A 19,401-nucleotide genomic window follows, 5' to 3' on the forward strand; every position below is an offset into this window, starting at 1 on the left:
AGAGTCTGCGAGCCACAACTACTGAGCCCACGTGCCACAACTACTGAAGCCCGCGCGCCTAGAGCCCGTGCTCCACAACAAGAGAAGCCACCGCAATGCAAAGCCCGCGCACCACAATGAAGAGTAGCCCCTGCTTGCTGCAACTAGAGAAAGCCCGCAACTAGAGAAAGCCCGCACACAGCAATGAAGACCCAACGCAGCCCCAAAAAATAAATAAAATAAATTCAAAACAATAAAAAAATAAAACGTGGAGTCTGTTTCCCCAGGCCTTGAATCTGGACCAGCCTTGCTTTGGCCAGTAGAATACAGCAGAAGTGATGGTGGACCACACCTAGGCCCCGAGGAGCCTTGTATGCTTCTGTTCTTTCTCTTGGCACACTGCCTCGTTCATGAAAACAAGCCCAGGCTAGATTGCTGGAACATCATGGCCCAGTCACGCCTGCTGCCCAGCCAAAAGCCAGCCAACTGCCAGACGTGAATGAGACCATCCTAGACCTGCCAGCCACCCGCTGACCTGCTTGCTAACTGACTGTAGATACATCAGTGAGCCCAGGTGAGATTAGCCAAGCCTGCTCACAGCAGCAGAACCACCCAGCTGGCCCACAGACTCATGAGCAATTGTTTCAAGCCACTGAGTTTCAGGATGGTTTATTACACAGAAATAGCTAACTAATACAGCCCTTTAAAGAGGAGACAAAGTGGGAGGCTGTTGAGATGACTCCAGTGTTCTAGAGGAAAGAATTCTGACTTAGCAAACATCTATGTAATGTTTACTGTGTGCTAAGCATTTTAATTTAACCCACACAACAACTTTATCTCCTACAGATGAGGAGACTGAAGCAGAGTGGTAAATAATTTGCTCAGAATCTCATAACTAGTAAGTGGCAGGCATTCCACCAATTGGCAGGCATTCCACCAATTAGCAAGTCAAGATGTGGGAAGCAGGAAGTGGAGTCCAGAAAGCTACCTTGTGAACCCTCTGGGGGCAGAAGATGGGCATTCAGAAACCTGATGATGGAGGTACTTCCCCACTGAGCTCAGTCAGAGAGTGGTACTCTGGGGAAATGGGTTGCTTAAAGAGACAGAATAATAATAATAATTCAATTTATAAATATTGGTTCTTTTCTTAAACCTTATTTATATTTATTAAGTAAATAAGAATCAGGAGCAAACCAAAAGGTACAGAGTTAGATGCTGTGTTAGTCAGCATTCTCCAGAGAAACAGAACCAATAGGATGTGAATATATAGAGAAAGAGATTCATCTGAAGGAATTGGCTCACTCAATTGCAGAGGATTGGTGAATCCAAAAATCTGATGGGGGAGACCAGTTAGGTGAGGACTCAGGAAAGAGTTGTAGTTCGAATCCAAAGGCAGCCTGCTGACAAACCAGGAAGAACCTGTGTTGCAGATGAAGTCCAAAGGCAGTCTGCTGGCAGAATTCCCTCTTGCTCAGGGGAGGTCAACCATTTGTTCTCTTCAGGCCTTCAACTGAGTGGATGAAGCCCACCCTCATTATGGAGGACAATCTGCTTTACGCAAAGTCCACCAATTTAAATGTAAATCTCATCCAAAAACACCGTCACAGAAACATCAAGAACAATGTTTGGCCAGATGCCTAGGCACTGTGGCCCAGCCAAGATGACCCATAGCATTAACCATCACAAACGCCAAGAGAGGTGGTTAATGCCACTGAAGAGCAGAGTCAGAGCTGGCAGAGAATTGACCTCTGGACTAGCCACATGGAGGTTGTTGGTGACCAGAGTGGATTCACTGTAGTGGATAAGTCAAGATTAGCTGGTGGGGGTTGAAGAAAGAAGGAGAGAGGAGGGACAGAAGTGTGGGCAGAAGCTCTCTTGTGGAGGGAAAGCATGGCATGAGGCAGTAGCTCGGGGAAAAAGTGAGGGTTGTAGGTGGGCTGCCTAGTTTGCTTTTTCTAATGGAGATGCTAGAGCAGTGTATTTTTCAGATTGTAGGTTTTGATCCTTCACTGGGTCAATTCAGTGAGTGATAACCAGCACTTAAAAAAAAAAAAAAAAAAAAGAGGGCTTCCTTGGTGGTGCAGTGGTTGAGAATCCGCCTGCCAATGCAGGGCACACGGGTTCGAGCCCTGGTCCGGGAGGATCCCACATGCCACGGAGCGGCTGGGCCCGTGCGCCACAGCTGCTGGGCCTGTGCTCTGGAGCCCGCGAGCCACGGCTGCTGAGCCCGCGAGCTGCAATTACTGAGGCCTGCACGCCTAGAGCCCGTGCTCCGCAACGGGGGAGGCCGCCTCAATGAGAGGCCCGCGCACCGCAACGGGGAGTAGCCCCCGCTCGCTGCAACTGGGGAGAGCCTGCGCGCAGCAACAAAGACCCAACGAAGCCAAAAATAAATAAAAAAAAAAAAAAAAAAAAAAAGAACAGAAAAGAAGCAATAGAACCCATCATACGTAATAAGAGTAAGCATTTTTTCATGAAACTTTTGTGTCCTGACTTCTAACACCATAGATTAGTTTTGTCTGTACTCAACTATATGTGACTGGAATCACAATGCTATGTACTCTTCTGTGTCTGGATTCTTTCACTCAACATTATGTCCATGAGATTCATCCATGTTGTTCCATGTCGTTGCAGCCCATTCATTCCCATTACTGTGCAGTGTTCGGGGTGAATGTATCAATTGATTTATCTATTCTGCTGTTGATGCCTTTGAAGAGTATGTGGTCTTGGCAATGGTGCAATAAACAAAAGCAATAATGGACAGCAGGTGCTTTTTCAGTGTTGTTATCTGAGTCACCAGGCCCTACCCACCTGGGGGTAAAGAGTCGCCATGATACGTGCAGGACACAGAATAGGGATGATTTGGATGAGAGGAGTTGAGGACATGACTAGAAAGGTAGATGCTTTCCCAAGTTCTCATAGCTCCTTGGGATTACCTTTATCCTACCATTACCGTGCATTACAGAAAATATCTGTTCATTGTCTGCCTCCCCACTAGGTGGTGGAGGAGACTAAGTCTTAGTCATGGCCAAATCCCCATCCCTGTGCCAAACCTGAGACTGGCACACAGTGGGCACTGGGGAAATGCTTGTTGAACTGGACTAGGTTTGGGTCAGTCCCAAACCGTCATTGCCAGGCTAAAGAGTTTGGACTCAGTACTCAAAGGCAGTGGGACCCATTGAAGGTTTTTGAGCATGAGGAAGTTATAATCTATAGAGTGTTTTAGAAAAATTAATCTGAGCAGCAGCAGCGGGGAGGAGGGTGTTTTGGAGAGAGGGAAACTTCAGGTGGGGCAGGGGAGGGGGGCTGGTTATAGAAAGGACAGTTAAGAAGCTCTTGCAGAAATGAATAATGACCTGAATTAGGGTCGTGGAGGAGGGAACAGAAAAGAACAACTTGGGCCACATTTCTCTTTTCAAAATATGGAATATGATCTCATTTTTATAAAACCATACATTATTTGTACATCTTATAATATATGCAAAGAATATTATAAATCACTAGGCTTGACACTAGTCAGCCAAAGAGGCTTCTAGGGAAGTGGTGTTGTGTGTGTGTGTGTGTGTCTGTGTGTGTTTTAATAAAACCATGAATTATTTTTCATCCTTACTAAAAACCCTGTGCAGTAGGATGTTGTTAGCTCCACTTTATAGATGGAGAAACTGAAGGTCAGAGTTTGAATCACTTGCTCAAGGTCACAAAACCAGTATTCTTCCCACTCCAGCAGGACTTCCCCAGAGACACTCTGAAGGAATAATCAAGGCGCCTTCATGATTAATTGGATGGGGGAGGGGATGAGGGTACAAAGAGAAGAAGGGATTAAGAATGCCTAGGACACTTTGACCCTGACCAAGTGAAAAATAATCAGCAAGTCAGGAGGGAGTGCCAGGTTACTGTGGGAAGGTTTAAGCCAAAGGAATGAATACATAATGATGGAATTTGGTGCATCAGATCAGGGCTTAGAGGAAAGTCCATAAGTGCACTCCTTGTTAGCTGGCCTTGCCACTGAGCACCTGAAGCCCCGTAGCAAGTGGACATTTTAAAGAGAAAAAAATTTCAACCTCACACGTCTAGGCAAATGGTGTAGTCCTCTGAGTGCTTGGGTCCTTCTGCATCAGCAGCTTGTACTTTCTGTGGCTCTATGTGGCCCAACTGATTGACCAGGCTTAAAAGGCCTGCTGATGAATTTGAAATCTCAGACTTCCAGCCTCTGTAGGTCATCAGCAAAGACCAAAAGGCCTGGCATGAACGTGAGGTTATTATTCACCTAAGAAGTCGTTATAAACCACAAGAACGCAAGCCCAGCGGGAGGGAATGGCTGCCCAGCTCCCTAGGCACACCGTGTCCTCATGCATCCATCCAGCATGATTCATAATTAAATCTGCAGCAGGCAGGAGGCAAGATAGAATTTCGTGTAAACCTGTGTGGGAGAAGCACTTTGAATACAATTTAATTTTAAAGTTCTAGAGCTCCAGAACTTGAAATGCTTGTGACATTTCAAGTTGAGGTTGTTTCTCCCTACCCTTCACTGGGACCATCTCCGGGGAGGGAGATGACACAAAGGGAAAAAAGTTGTTGGGTCACTAAGTGTATTAGTCAGGGTTCTCTAGAGAAACAGAACCAATAGGATAGGTATAGGTGTATAGAATGAGACTTACGATGAGAGATTGGCTCACATGATTATGGAGGCCAAGAAGTCCCACGATCTGCTGTCTGCAAGCTGGAGGCTCAGGAAAGCCAGAGATGTAGTTCCAGTCCAAACCCAAAGGCCTGAGAAGGGGAGGAGTGGGGAGGGGCAATAGTATAATTCTTAGTCCAAGTCCAAAGGCCGAGAACCAGGAATTCAGGTGTTCAGGGGCAGCAGAAGATGGATGTCCCAGCTCAAGCAGAAAGCAAATTCACTCTTTCTCTGCTTTTTTGTTCTATTTAGGCCCTCAATGGATTTGATAATATCCACCAGCATTGGTGAAGGCAATCTTTTTTACTCAGTCTACTGATTCAAATGCTAATCTCTTTCAGAAACACCTAGAAGTAATGTTTTACCAGCTATCTGGGCATCCCTTAGCCCAGTCATGTTGACGCAAAATTAACCATCACACTAGGTAAGGTGTAGTTTTGGAAAACTGGCACTGAAGATGCCGTATGTCCAGGTCCCATGTATGTTTCCAGTTAAATATATCATGAAAAAAAAAAAGCGCCAGCATATGGGCAAAGGATCTAAAGAATTCACAGAAGGAAATTCAAATTGTATGTAACTATATTACAGGCTCACCATGTTGCACAACTGCAGGGGGCAGCACTCCCACTGAATTCTATTCACAGAGATGCACATTGTAATGGTCTGTAAGAGAGGATGCTCATCAGCCTCTCCAAAAATGAGAGAAATGCTAATTAAAACGATAAGGTAATGTTTTTCATTTATTGAATTGGCATAGCTCAAAGAGTTGCTAAGATCCTATGTTGGTGGGAGTGTAATTTGGTACCACCTCTATGGAGGGTGTAGTGAATACTATGGATTGGCTCTCTCAACCTGGGTCATTTCACCCTCTTCTAGTTGGTGATGTAGGAAAGCTGACTCCTACAGTTCCCAGACTCCCCTGCCCTTAGGGTTCCACCTGCCATGAATGAGAATTCCTGTTGCTCCACATCCTGTCAGCATTTGGTGTTATCAGCATTCTGGATTTTGGCCATTCTAATAGGTGTGTAGTGGTATTTCATTGTTGTTTTAACTTGCATTTCCCTCGTGACGTGATGCGGAGCATCTTTTCATATGCTTATTTTCTGTCTGTATATCTTCTCACATCTTTTGCACATTTCTTAATTGGGTTATTTGTTCTCTTGTTGTTGAATTTTACGAGTTCTCTGTATATTTTGGATAACAGTCCTTTGTCAGATAAGTCTTTTGCAATACGGTCTGTGACTTGTCTTTTCATTTTCTTGAAGGCGTCTTTCACAGAGCAGAAGTTTTTAATTTTAATGAAGTCCAGCTAATCAGTTCTTTCTTTCATGGATCATGCTTTTGGTATTGTATCTAAAAAGTCATTGCCAAAACCAAGGTCATCTAGATTTTCTCATATGTTATCTTCTACTAGTTTATAGTTTTGCATTTTACCTTAAGGTCTGTGATCCATTTTGAGTTACATTTTGTGCAGAGTGTAAGGTCTGTGTCTATATTCTTTTTTTTTTTTTATGTGGATGTTCAGTTGTTCTAGCATCATTTGTTGAAAAGACTGTTGCTTTCTCCATTGTATTGCTTTTGCTTTTTTGTCAAAGGTTGGTTGACTATATTTATGTGGGTGTATTTCTGGGCTGTCTATTCTATTCTGTTGATCTATTTGTCTATGCTTTTGCTAATACCACACTGTCTTGATTACTGTAGGTTAATGTTAAGTCTTCAAGCTGGGTAGTGTCAGTCCTCCAACTTTGTTCTTCTCCTTCAATATTGTGTTGGCCATTCTGGGTCTTTCGCATCTACATATAAACTTTAGAGTTAGTTTGTTAGTATTCACAAAATAACTTGCTGGGACTTTGATTAGGGTTGCATTGAATCTATAGATCAAGTTGGGAAGAACTGACACCTTGACAATATTGAGTCTTCCTATCCATGAACATGGAATTTCTCTCCATTTATTTACTTCTTTGATTTCTTTCATCAGAATTTTGTAGCTTTCCTCTTTTAGACCTTGTACGTATTTTGTTAGATTCATACCTAAGTATTTCACTTTGGAGGGTGCTAATGTAAATGGTTTTGTGTTTTTAATTTCAAATTCCACTTGTTCATTGCTGATATATAGGAAAGTGATTGACTTTAAAAAAAATAATAACCTTGTGCCCTGCAACCTTGCTATAATCACGTATTATTTCCAGAATTTTTTTTCCTTGATTCTTTCTGATTTTCTACATAGATGATAATGTCAGCTGTAAACAAAGACAGTTTTATTTCTTCCTTCCCAATCTGTATCCTTTTTATTTCCTTTTTTTGGTCTAATTGCATTATTTAGGACTTCCAGTATGATGTTGAAAAGCAGTGGTAAGAGGGGACATTTACCTTGTTCCTGATCTTAGTGGGAAAACCTCAAGTTTCTTACCATGAAGCATGATGTTAACTTCAGATGATTTGTAGATATTACTTATTCAGTTGAAAAAGTTCCCCACTATTCCTAGTTTACAGAGAATTTTTCTCATGAATGGGTGTTGAATTTTGTCAAATGCTTTTTCTGCATCTATTGATATTATCATATGATTTTTCTTCTTTAACCTGTTGATGTGATAGATTACATTAATTACTTTTCGAATGTTGAACCAGCCTTGTATACCTGGGATAAATCCCAATTGGTCATGATGTATAATTTTTATACATTATTGGATTCAATTTGCTAATGTTTTGTTGAGGATTTTTGCGTCTGTGTTCATAAGAGATGTTGTTCTGTACTTTTCTTGTAATGTCTTTGGTTTTGGTATTAGATTAATGCTGGCCTCATAGAATGAGTTAGGAAGTAGTCTCTCTGCTTCTATCTTCTGAAAGAGATTATAGTGAATTGGTATTTTTTCCTTAAATGTCTGGTAGAATCCACTGGTGAATACATCTGGGTCTGATGCTTTCTGTTTTGAAAGGTTATTAATCATTTACTCAATTTCTTTAATTGATATGGTCCTATTCAGATTGCTCACTTCTTCTTGTGTGAGTTTTGACAGATTGTATCTTTCAGGGAATTGTTCCATTTCATCTAGGTTATCATATTTGTGGGCACAGAGTTGGTTCATAGTATTCCTTGATTATTTTTCTTTTTCCTTGATTATTTTTAATGTCCCAGGGATCTGTAGTGATGTCCCCTCTTTCATTTCTAATATTAGAAATTTGTATCCTCTCTTTTTTTTCTTAGTCTAGCTAAAAGTTTATTGATTTTACTGATCTTTTCAAAGAACCAGCTTTTAGTTTTGTTGACTTTCTTTATTGATTTCCAGTTTTCAATTTCATTGATTTCTGCCCTAATTTTTATTATTTCTTTTCCTCTCCTGATTTTGGATTTAACTTTCTCTTAGGGACTTCCCTGGCGGTCCAGTGGTTAAGACCCTGCGCTTCCACTGCAGGGGGCACGGGTTCGATCCCTGGTCGGGGAACTAAGAGCTCGCATGCCGTGTGGTGCAGCAAAACAAAAACAAAACAAAACAGTAATTTTCTCTTATTTTTCTGGTTTCCTATGGTAAAAGCTTAGATGATTGAATTTAAATCTTTTTTTCTAACATATGATTCAGTGCTATAAGTTTCCCTTTAAGCCGAATTTTGCTGCATCCCACAAATTTTGATGAGTTGTGTTTTCATTTTCATTTAGTTCAAAATGTTTTAAAATTTATCTTGAATTTTGACCTGTGTGTTATTGAGAAGTGTGTTGTTTTATCTCCAGTACTTGGGATTTTCCAGCTGTCTCTCTATTATTGATTTCTTGTTAAATTCCATGGAGTCTGAAAGCAGACATTGTGTGATTTCTATCCTTTTAATTTTAGTAAGATGTGTTTAATGGCCCAGAATGTGGTTTGTCTTGGTGAATGTTTCATATGAGCTTGAGAAGAATATATATTCTGCTGTTGTTGGATGAAGTAGTCTATAGATATATATCATATTGATGGTGATTGTTGGTGTTGCTGAGTTTAACTATGTCCTTACTGATTTTCTGCCTGCTGGACCTACTTCTGATAGAGGAATGTTGAAGTCTTCAGCTATAATAGTAGATTCATCTATTTCTCTTTACATTTCTATCAGTTTTTGCCTCACATATTTTGATGCTCTGTTGTTAGGATCTATATGGTAAGGATTGTTATATCTTCTTGGAGAATTGATCCCTTTATCATTATGCAATGCCCCTCTTTATCTCTGATAACTTTCCTTGCTCTGAAGTCCAAAATCAGTATAGCTACCCTTGCTTTCTTTTGATTAGTGTTAGTATGGTATATCTTTCTCCATCCATTTACTTTTTTTAAAATTAATTAATTTTTATTTTTGGCTGCATTGTGTCTTCGTTGCTGTGCACAGGCTTTCTCTAGTTGCAGCGAGCTGGGGCTACTCTTCATTGCGGTGCTCGGGCTTCTCATTGCAGTGGCTTCTTGTTGCAGAGCACGGGCTCTAGGTGCGCAGGCTTCAGTAGTTGTGGCATGCAGGCTCAATAGTTGTGGCTCGTGAGCTCTAGAGCGCAGGCTCAGTAGTTGTGGCGCACGGGCTTAGTTGCCCCGTGGCATGTGGGATCTTCCCAGACCAGGGATCGAAACCGTGTCCCCTGCATTGGCAGACGGATTCCTAACCACTGTGCCACCAGGGAAGTCCCTCAAACTATGTTTTTGCCTTTTAGTTTGAGACTTTATATATATATGGACATGATGTATTGGGTAGAAGGAACTCCTGTAAATAGGCTATGAGGTGGTAGGGTGTGGGGTTTGGAGAAGCATTCTGTCCCTAGTCCCATGTTTAGGTCTTAGTCTTTTCATGAGCCAGTACATCTGGACTGTGAACTTCAAGTGCTTCTCAGTTGTTCCCCCCTTAGTTGGGGACATGACGGCTGGGGTGGACTGGAGTTGGGCATTTCCCTTCTCCCACGTGGAAAGCTGGAACTGGCTGGAGTTGTATATTTATTTTTTAATCATAATACTTTCTAAAAATAAAATAACCCTCAACACCCCTCCCCCCCACCGCAAATTTGGAGAGTCCTTTCCTCTTTTCTTATTTTCCTCTCTCTCTCACTGTCTCCTCCATGAGAATCAGCTCAGGGGCTTTGGCAGGATTGTGGTTGGACTGACCTCAATTTCTCTCTCCAGAAGTTTCTGTGAAATGAGAGGAAAAGGCCTCAGCAAATCCCCCAGCACTGGTTTGTGAGAGGAGAGCGTATTAGTCAGGCTTTCTCAGGCATCAAGGCAGAATCCTGCATGCCCAGATGACTGTGTGGGAGCAGTGAGGGTTTATTGCCGGGATGGATGGGGAGGTGTGGAAGAGTCAGAAACTGCTCCCCAGGCCAGGGTATCCCGCAGGCAGCACGGAGCACTGAGCTCCACCGCGGCATCACCGGGGACATCTGGGCGCAGCTGCCCTGCCTTCTTCTCTGGTGTCTGTGCTTCCTCAGGGAGCAGTGAGGCTGCTCCTCTTCTCCTCAGTCACATCAGTTCTGAGAGGATCTCAACCCACTGCCTGAGCTGCCGTGTTGTCTCATGACCCCACCATGACCACTCAGGCCATGACTGACTGAACCGGGAATGGACAGCAGATCCAGGGGGACACCAGCTGGGTCAAGCCAATCACATTCCCTGTCCTGGAAATTTAGGACCTGGAGATAAAGTCATTTAGATGACAACGTAACATGCATGAAAGGAAAGGCTGTGGAGTGTCGGAGCTTTGGAGGCCATGGCGGGTGAGGTGAGGGAGAGGGAAGGGGTGGCCAGAGGAGAGGCAGACATGAGAGAGCCTGGTAGCCCTGGGGGCACAACTTTGGTTCTTGACTTTCTGGTTCTGGTTCCTTATAGCCAGCCTTGTCATCTTCTCTCATTGGACTCCCCGGAGTAAACCTCTCTTTATTTGAGCTGACTTTGACTCTGATTTCATCAGACTGTACCATCCTCTTCCCCTCCTTATGGCAGACATCTACAGACACTGGGTCACTCCTCTTTCCGTGAAGGTTTTTAACTTCTGGATCACTGTCCTTCTGTCCAACACCAAGAATAATAATTTTTTAATCATTCCAGTATTAACAATGAAGATGACCCTTGAAAACATCATGCTAAGTGAAAAAAGCCAGTCACAGAGGACCGCATATTATAAAATTCCAGTGATATAAAATGTCCAGAGACAAATCCATAGATACTGTAAGTAGAGTAGTGGCTGCCTAGGGCTGGGGAATGTGGGGAGATAGGAATTGATGGTAAAGTGGTATGGGTTTCTTTGGGGAGTAGTAAAAATGTTTGAAAATTGATTTAGTGATGGATTGGCCCAACTCTGTAAATATGCTAAAAACCATTGAATTGTACACTTTCAATGGATGAATTATATGATATGTGAAGTATATCTCAGTAAAGCTGTTTTTAAAAACTGCTCAGCTCCCTGATCTTTTTTCCCCCAATAAACTTTTCCTCTACCTCACCTCAGCCACTCACTCCCATGGCCATAGCCTTGACCTTATCATTCCAATAGTTTCAGCCCCTCCATAGTCTCAATTTCAAGCATCCTGCTTACTAATTGCCACCTCCAACTCCAGCCCGCTCTTCTACTATTCCAACTCCAGCAATTCTTTGACCCTTTTGGAACCTGCCATCCATTTATCCCACCACCTTTCCATTGTCTCTTACCCTTATCATTTCTCACTTCCCTCTTTGTGTGGCTTAAATTCCATGGTCCAGCATTACTGTCATTCTTTTATGTATATCCTCAACTTCTTTGCCCCTCTGCTGTATTCACTTGGAAAAAAAAATTGTTAAATCCAACTCTTCGACCCTGCACCTGCACCCATGCAGCTGAATAGGGCTGAGGAAAACTCAAAAACTTCTTATTTCAAATGCCTGACCATTAACTTCAGATGGACCCCCCCGGGTTCGCTTGGCAATCTTCCTGTATTTCTTAGACCATTCACCATCCCACTCTCCTAGAAGGTTATTTCACACCTTTTTCCTTTCTCGTCGTCTTTTTTTTAATATAAATTTATTTATTTTATTTGTTTTGGCTGCATTGGGTCTTTGTTGCTACATGCGGGCTTTCTCTAGTTGGGGCGAGCGTGGGCTACTCTTCGTTGCGGTGCCCGGGCTTCTCATTGCGGTGGCTTCTCATTGCGGAGCACAGGCTCTGCACGCATGGGCTTCAGTAGTTGTGGCTCGTGGGCTCTAGAGTGCAGGCTTAGCAGTTGTGGCGCGTGGGCTTAGTTGCTCCGTGACATGTGGGATCTTACCGGACCAGGGCTCGAACCCGTGTCTCCTGCATTGGCAGGTGGATTCTTAACCACTGTGCCACCAGGGAAGCCCCTTTCCTTTCTCTTCTAATTTACAACACTTCCTCTGCCCCCTATGTTCACTTTCAGCTGATGACTTCATTAGAAGAGAACTTCCGCAAGCTCCCACACCCTCACGCACCTACTTTCCAGCATCTATGCCCCTGTGCCCTGCCTTCATTCCTGTAACAATGACTGTTCTGTCTGTGCTCCTTTTTGAAGGCCAACCCCTTACTTAACGCTAGATCTCAGCCCTTCTTTCCCTCTCAGGCCGTTGTGTTCATAATCCTTCCCCTAACTTGCTCCTGCATCATCAGTCTGCTCCACCCACTGAATTTTCCCAGAAACCTTCAGTCTTGCTGTAATGTGTCAGTGTTAAAAAAAAATTAAAACCTATCTTGGGGATGGATAGATAGATAGATGGACATATATGTGATAAAGCAAGTATAGGAAAATGTTAGCAGAAGAATCCAGGTGGTGGGTCTATGTGTTCAATGTATAAAATTCTTTCAACTTTTTAGTGTGTTTGAAATTTTTCATTAATAAAATGTTGGGAAAAAATTCCTATCTTGACCCTACATCTCCCTCTTGCTTTTATCTCATTTCTCTGCTCCCTTTCCCAGCAGAACTCCTGAAAAGCTTGTCTGAACATGTGTCCCATCTTTTCTTTTACCAACTGCAAATCAGGCCTTTGCCCCAGCAGTTCACCAGAATGTCTCTTATAAAGCTCACCAGTGATTTCCACTGTAGGAAATGGAGTGGTCGTTTATCAGTCCTAATCTTGCTCAGTCTATCAGCTGCAGAATTTGACTCCATTAAGTTACTCCTTGCTCCTTACAAAACTTTCTTTCCTTAATTCCAGAATGGCACTCTCTCCTCCATTTTCTCTTATCTCCTTAGTTGACTTTGTTGGCCTCTCATCTGTCCAGCCTCTTAAGGTTGAAATGCATCAGGACTTAGTTCTTAAAACATTTTCTCTATCTACAATCCCTCTCTTGTTTATCTCCTGCAGTTTCATGGATCCAATTACTATAGGATTATTCCCAAATTTATACTATCCCTAGACTGAACCCATCTCCTCTATTCCAGACTCATTTATCCAACTGCCTGCTCGACATCTCCACCCAGATGTCTAAGAGGTATCTCAGACTTAATGTGCCCACAAACTAATTCCTCATTGTAGTAGTTGTTATAATAATAGTCCCAGTGAATCACACCTCCCTTGTGTCCGTGCCTGTTTGCAGTGTGAGCATTAGTTTCTTCACACACACTCCCCACCCCTGAACCTGGGCTGGCCTTGTATCTTGGCTTTGATCAGTAGAAAGTGATGGAGTATGAATTCCAGAACCTAAGCCATAAGGGGCTTTGCAGCTTTTACTCTCCCATTCTGGAACACTGAGGCCACCATGGCAAAGACGTCCAGGCTAGCCTCACTAAAAATGAGAGCCCCTGTGGAGAGCCGAGTGAGGCACCCCAGCCAGCAGCTGGTCCTGGCTCCAGCCATGTAGAGGAGGCCGTCTTGGACTTTCCAGCCCCAAACGGGCTATCAGATAACTCAACCACTTGACTGATCCCAGGCAAGATCACCAGTAGAACTGCCAGATTGCCAACCCATGTAGTCAAGAGAAATCATAAATTGTTGTTAAACTACTAAGTTTGCGCTTTTTTTTTTTTTCTGCAATAGATAAATGAAACACCACTCTTGCCACTATACCTTCTCCTTCACAGCCTTCATCTCTGTAAATGTCACCTCCATTCTTCCAATTGCTCACACCAAAAAACTTGGAGTTCCTTGATTCCTCCCTTTTTCTCATCTAATCCTTCAGCAAATGATATATCATTACCTTCAAAATGTATCCAGACGCCTATACTTACCACCTCCATTGCTACCACACTGCGCCAAACTGCATCATCTCTTGCCTGGATTACTGCAGGGGCCTCCACCTTGGTCTCTCTGCTTCCATCCTGGCTCCCCTCCACTGTGTTCTCCAGCCAGCAGTGAGCGATCCTTTTAGAGTTTAAGTCAAATCCCATCACTCCTCTGCTCAAAGGACTCCAGGGACTTCACATTTCACTCAGAGTAAAAGTTAAAATCTTTACTGTGGCCTCAAGACCCCACATGATTTGGCCTTCTTCTCTCTCCCCCTTGTTCACCCTGTTTCAGCCACTGTAGCCTCTTTTCTGTCCCTTAAATAAACTAATTGGCTTCCTATCTCAAGCCCTTTGCACTTACTCTCCCTTCTGTGTAAATGGTCTTCCCCAGAGACTCACATAACTCACTTCACGTGTCTGCTCAGATGTCACTTTATTGAAGAAGCCTTCCCTGGTCATATAGAGCCCACTACTCCATCCCAACCCAAACCCCAAGCTCCATCAATTTCTAGCTCTCTTACCCTGTTTTGGACTCCTCCACAGCAGTCAACACCACCTGACATATTACATTTTTCTTTGTTTGTTTTTTATCTGTTTTCTCCCATTAGAATATAAACTCCATGAGGACAGGGACTTCATCTGGTTATTCACTCCAGGATCTCCGGTGCCTATTACCTATCAAAAAGAACGTATTCGATATAGTTTTGCTGAATGAATGAAAGCAGAAGTGTATTGTATTAGTTTTCTATTGCTGCTGTAACAAACTACTACAAACTTGGTGACTTAGAACAAATTTATTATCTTATAGTTCAGGAGATCAGAAGTCCAAAAAAAACCATGTCTCGCCTGGCTAAAATCAAGGTGTTGGCAGGACTGCATTCTTGCCAGCGAAGCTGTCAGGGAGAACTCGTCTCCTTACTTTGTCCAGCTTCTAGAGGCTGCCCACATTCTTTGCATGATGACTTCCTTCCATCCTCAAAGCCAGCAATGATTGATTGAGTCTTCCTCACAGGGCATCATTCTGATGGCTTCCATCATCACATCTCCTTCTCCATCTCAGGCCCTCCCTCTTTCATGAATAAAGACCGTTGTGATTACATTGGGCTGACCCAGATAATCTAGGATAATCTTACCTTCTTAATATCCTTAATTTAATCACATCTGCAAAGTCCCTTTTGCCTTGAAAAGTAACATAGTGACAGGTTCCAGGGATTAGGATGTAAACCTCTTTGGAGGGGTGATTATCTTGCCTACCACAGGTATTTACCAAGAAACTAATGAAGCTTCAATTCAAGCCCACTAACACAAGCCCCTCCTAAGACCCAGGAAAGGGCCCTAGTGATCTGTTCACATGGTCATATGTTTTTTTGAAAATTTACAAAAGTAAGATATTTTAACTGTAATTGGTTAAGTTTTCTGTTTCTTTCCACTCTGACTTCCCCTCTGTTGCACTGTTGCTCCTGTTGGGTGGCATTGGCATAGACCTGGGCATCTGGGGGATATAGTCACTAAGAGGAAGTTGAGTTGGGTTTAGTGAGATATGTTTATGTGGTTTGTAGTAACTTCCATGTATAGTTAAGTTAGTGTTAGCCTTCCTGGTACAGTAGTGGTTTCCAGAAATACTACAGCTGCCCAATGTTGTAATGTAAGGTTGCAAGGCCAGAGGTCCTATTGCGATATGAGCAGATCCTGTGGCATCTGGAAGTATGTGGTGGTAGAGAAAACAAGATTTCAAATGTAGAGAAGCAGAAGGTAGTCTGTGGGAAATTCTTCCATTCATCAGACGTATAAAATGGTAAGCAGACAATTTTAGTTCTCATCACTGTGTAGCCAAAGCAGAAGTGCTTTCCTGTCAAGAATATACTGAGTAACGCAATATGTAGTAGATCATTTGGAAAGATGTTCACAGTCATTCTTCCCGTCACTGCACAAATGCCTTTTGCAGTGTGACATTGTTGCTCTTTCCCTCAAGATGTGGAGTCTGTCCCCATCTCTTGGCTGGAGCTGGCCTTGTGACTTGCTCTGACTAATAGAATGTGGCAGAAATGATGTGGGAGTTTCAAGCCTAGACCTCAAGAGGCCTTGCAGCTTCTGCTGTCAGCCTTTACTGTATAAAGAAGCTCTCCCATTGCTGTATAAAGAAGCCCAAACCAGCTTTCCTGAGGATAAGAGGCCTCATGGAGAGAAGAACCCAACCAAGAGCCAACACCAACCACCAGACATCTGAGTGAGGCCATCTCAGTCCATCCAGCCTCAGTCCAGCCACAAGATGACTATCGCTGCATGACTGATCCCTAGCAGAAGAACCATCCACCTGATCCTGGTCTATATTGCTGACCCACAGAAACATAAGTGAATAAAATATTTGTTGTTTTAAGAACTGGATTTTGGGGCAGTTTGTTACACAATAATAATTAACTGATGCACAGCATATACATACAAATACACCATACATTTCTCTTTTTTATGAGGATCTGGTGAAATAAAATTTATCAGAGTTTCTGTGTTTAACTCTCTTGCTGTTTGAGATAATAGACAGACATTGATGAAAATAACCTAAAATTTATAACATGCATATGAGGACATCAGTGTTCAACTGGTTAATGAGTATCATCAATTCAAAGATTAGTCACTAAGCATGGGCTGCAGCAGGTCAGTGGCCAGGGCAGCCTCCATGGCTATCTACAGATTTTCTTCAGGACAAATGATGTGAGGGTTGGTATATTAGTGGGGGAAGACAGAAATGGAAATAAATACTATGAAGACAGCAAGAAGTTTTTTGGCTGTCACCAGTGGGTTATATATACTACTGAAATGAATGGCAAAAACACATTCTGGGATGTGGATGGAAGCATGGTGCCCCCTGAATGGTATCGTTGACTTCACTGTATGAGTGATGATCCTCCAACAACAAAACCACCTATTGCTTGTACATTCATTTGGAACAAACCATAAAATCAACATGAGTGGCACTCCACAACAATATATACCTTATTCCACCACTAGAAAGAAGATTCAGGAGTGGGTCCCACCTTCAATACCTTACAAGTAAAGACAATGAAAAACAATTTAAACATGTAAAATATAGGGCTTTTTGTGTAATTGCACCGTTACTGCTTACTGTTAACTTGATTAAAATTGTTTGATTGAAAAAAAAAAAAAAGATTAGTCACTGCACAAGAAAATGCAAAGTGCCCTGAAATTATTCAGCTTACGTATGAAAGAAATCTGATAGGCGTTTTCCCAAATTTGACAATCTAAAATTTTACTCATTTTAAATAATTAATTAATTAATTAATTAATTTTTGGCTGTGTTGGGTCTTCGTTGTTGTGCATGAGTCTTCTCTAGTTGCGGTGAGCAGGGGCTACTCTTTCGTTGCAGTGTGCAGGCATCTCATTGCGGTGGCTTGTCTTGTTGCGGAGCACAGGCTCTAGGCGCGTGGGCTTCAGTAGTTGTGGCACGCGAGCTCAGTAGTTGTGGCTCGCGGGCTCTAGAGCACAGGCTCAGTAGCTGTGGCGCATGGGCTTAGTTGCTCCACGGCATGTGGGATCTTCCCGGACCAGGGCTTGAACCCCTGTGCCCTGCATTGGCAGGTGGATTCTTAACCACTGCACCACCAGGGAAGCTCTAAAATTTTACTCATTTTTTAATTATAAAAATACATTAAAAATTTTTAATATATGTAAAAGAATAAAACTTCACTCATCAAAAATGAGAAAGAAACTCAACAGGGAATATTATAAAATCATTGTCATATGAAGAGATGACTGAAGAGTTTGCAGCCAAAAAATGCATGAAAAAAGGTATCAGAGAAAGGTGTCGACACCATCAATTAATAAAAATAATATTTTCTGAATGTTTGTGATGTTTGTGGTATTTACCACTTTTTTAAAATTTGTGGTTTGTAGTGATTTATTTTCTTATTCTAAATAAATACTAATTTAGGTATCTAATTTTTTTACTTGAAGTTTTGTGAGGTTTTTTTTTTCCTTAAGGGGACCTCCCCAGTTGTACCTTGTTCAGCCCCCTGAAACGTGGATCTGCCTGTGAATGAATGAATGAGCCCAAGTTCTAGTCCACAGAAATTTATGCAGAAAGAACCCCAGGGCCTCTTCCTCAGAAGGAGGCTCTGGATGTGATAGTCTTAGTCACTCTTGTGTACCTGGCATGTCCACAGGAGAGGCAGATGATAAACACAAATGTGAGGCTTTTCGAATGTCAATGTTAACCCAAAGTGCAGCTTGAAAGGACCTTTCGGACACTACCTCCATGTAAGAGATTAGTTGGCCTGAGATTTTGGGGCAGGGAGCAAAGAACCAGAGTGTCCCCAAGACCTATTTGCATCAGGAGAGAGAAACGGAGGAAAGGGAGCAACTTGGGATGGGCTGAGCCAACCATGCAGCTTGGTTAAATATCTATTGAGCATCTGCTACATGCCAGGCACTGTTCCATACTCTGGAACAAAACACTCAAAAATCTCTGCCCTCCTTGTGCTGACATGGCAGGTGTGGGGATGGCAGTGTAGGAGGAAGGAGAGAACAATAAACACTTTAAAAAATGTGTACAGGGGACATCCCTGATGGCGCAGTGGTTAAGACCCCACGCTCCCAATGCAGGGAGCCAAGGTTTGATCCCTGGCCAGGGAACTAGATCCCGCATGCTGCAACTAAGAGTTCGCATGCCACAACTAAGGAACCTATGTGCCGCAACTAAGGAGCCCGCCTGCCACAACTGACACAGTGCAATGAAATAAATAAATTTTAAAAATAAAAATAAATAAAAAGGTATATATATTACATTAGAAAGTGGGAAGTGCAAAGGTAAAAAATAAAGCAGGGTGAGGGAGTTGGAAAGTAGTGTGTGATGGGGGTGCAGCTTTCAATAGGGAATTAGGGAAGGCCTCAGTGGAAGTTGAGCTAAGATTTGAAGGACATGAGGGAGGGAGCCCTGTGGCTATCTGAGGGAGAAATGTGATCTGTGACAGGCAGAGGGAGCAACGTGGCCAAAGGTCCTGTGGCAGGAGTATACTTGGCAAGCTTGAGGAACAGTTTCAAGGCCTGGCTGCTAAAAGGAATGAATGAGGTGGAAGTAGGAGAAGGAATCTGAGAGGTAATGGGGGTCAGAGCTCATGGAGCCTTGTAATCATTTGCAGGGACTGAGGAGGATGGACACCATAGGCGGGTTTTGAGCAGAGGAGCAGTGATGTCATCTGGCTGCTGTGGAGAGAACAGATGGGGGACAAAGGCAGAAGCAGGGAGCCAGTGGAGACCATTGCCATAATCCAGGGTGAAAGGGGGTCAGATTCTAGATATATTTTGAAGGTAGAACCAACAGGATTTGCTGGATTGATATGTGAGAGAAAGAAGAGGGGAGAAGGACCACCTCAAAGTTTATGGCCTGAGCACCTGCACCGAATTGCCGTTACTGAGATGGGGAGGATTGCAGCAGGAGCAGAACGAAGCCTAACTCTGGAATCGCTAGGATGAGCTACAAGGGCCAGAGGGGGTTCTACCTCAAAGGTAACTGGGCCTCTGGTGTGCCAGGGTCTGACTTAATCCACGGTGCAGTTAACAGCCCCAGAACGCAGAACAG

At 43.0% G+C, this 19,401-nt stretch overlaps 1 pseudogene; it reads left to right on the forward strand.

Moving 5' to 3' along the window:
- The first annotated feature begins 10,366 nt into the window (after positions 1 to 10,366).
- Positions 10,367 to 16,860, forward strand: LOC118884627 (annotated as a pseudogene).
- Positions 16,861 to 19,401: the final 2,541 nt, after the last annotated feature.

The sequence above is a fragment of the Balaenoptera musculus genome, chromosome 19, assembly GCF_009873245.2.
Source record: "Balaenoptera musculus isolate JJ_BM4_2016_0621 chromosome 19, mBalMus1.pri.v3, whole genome shotgun sequence".
Classification (NCBI taxonomy): Eukaryota; Metazoa; Chordata; class Mammalia; order Artiodactyla; family Balaenopteridae; genus Balaenoptera; species Balaenoptera musculus.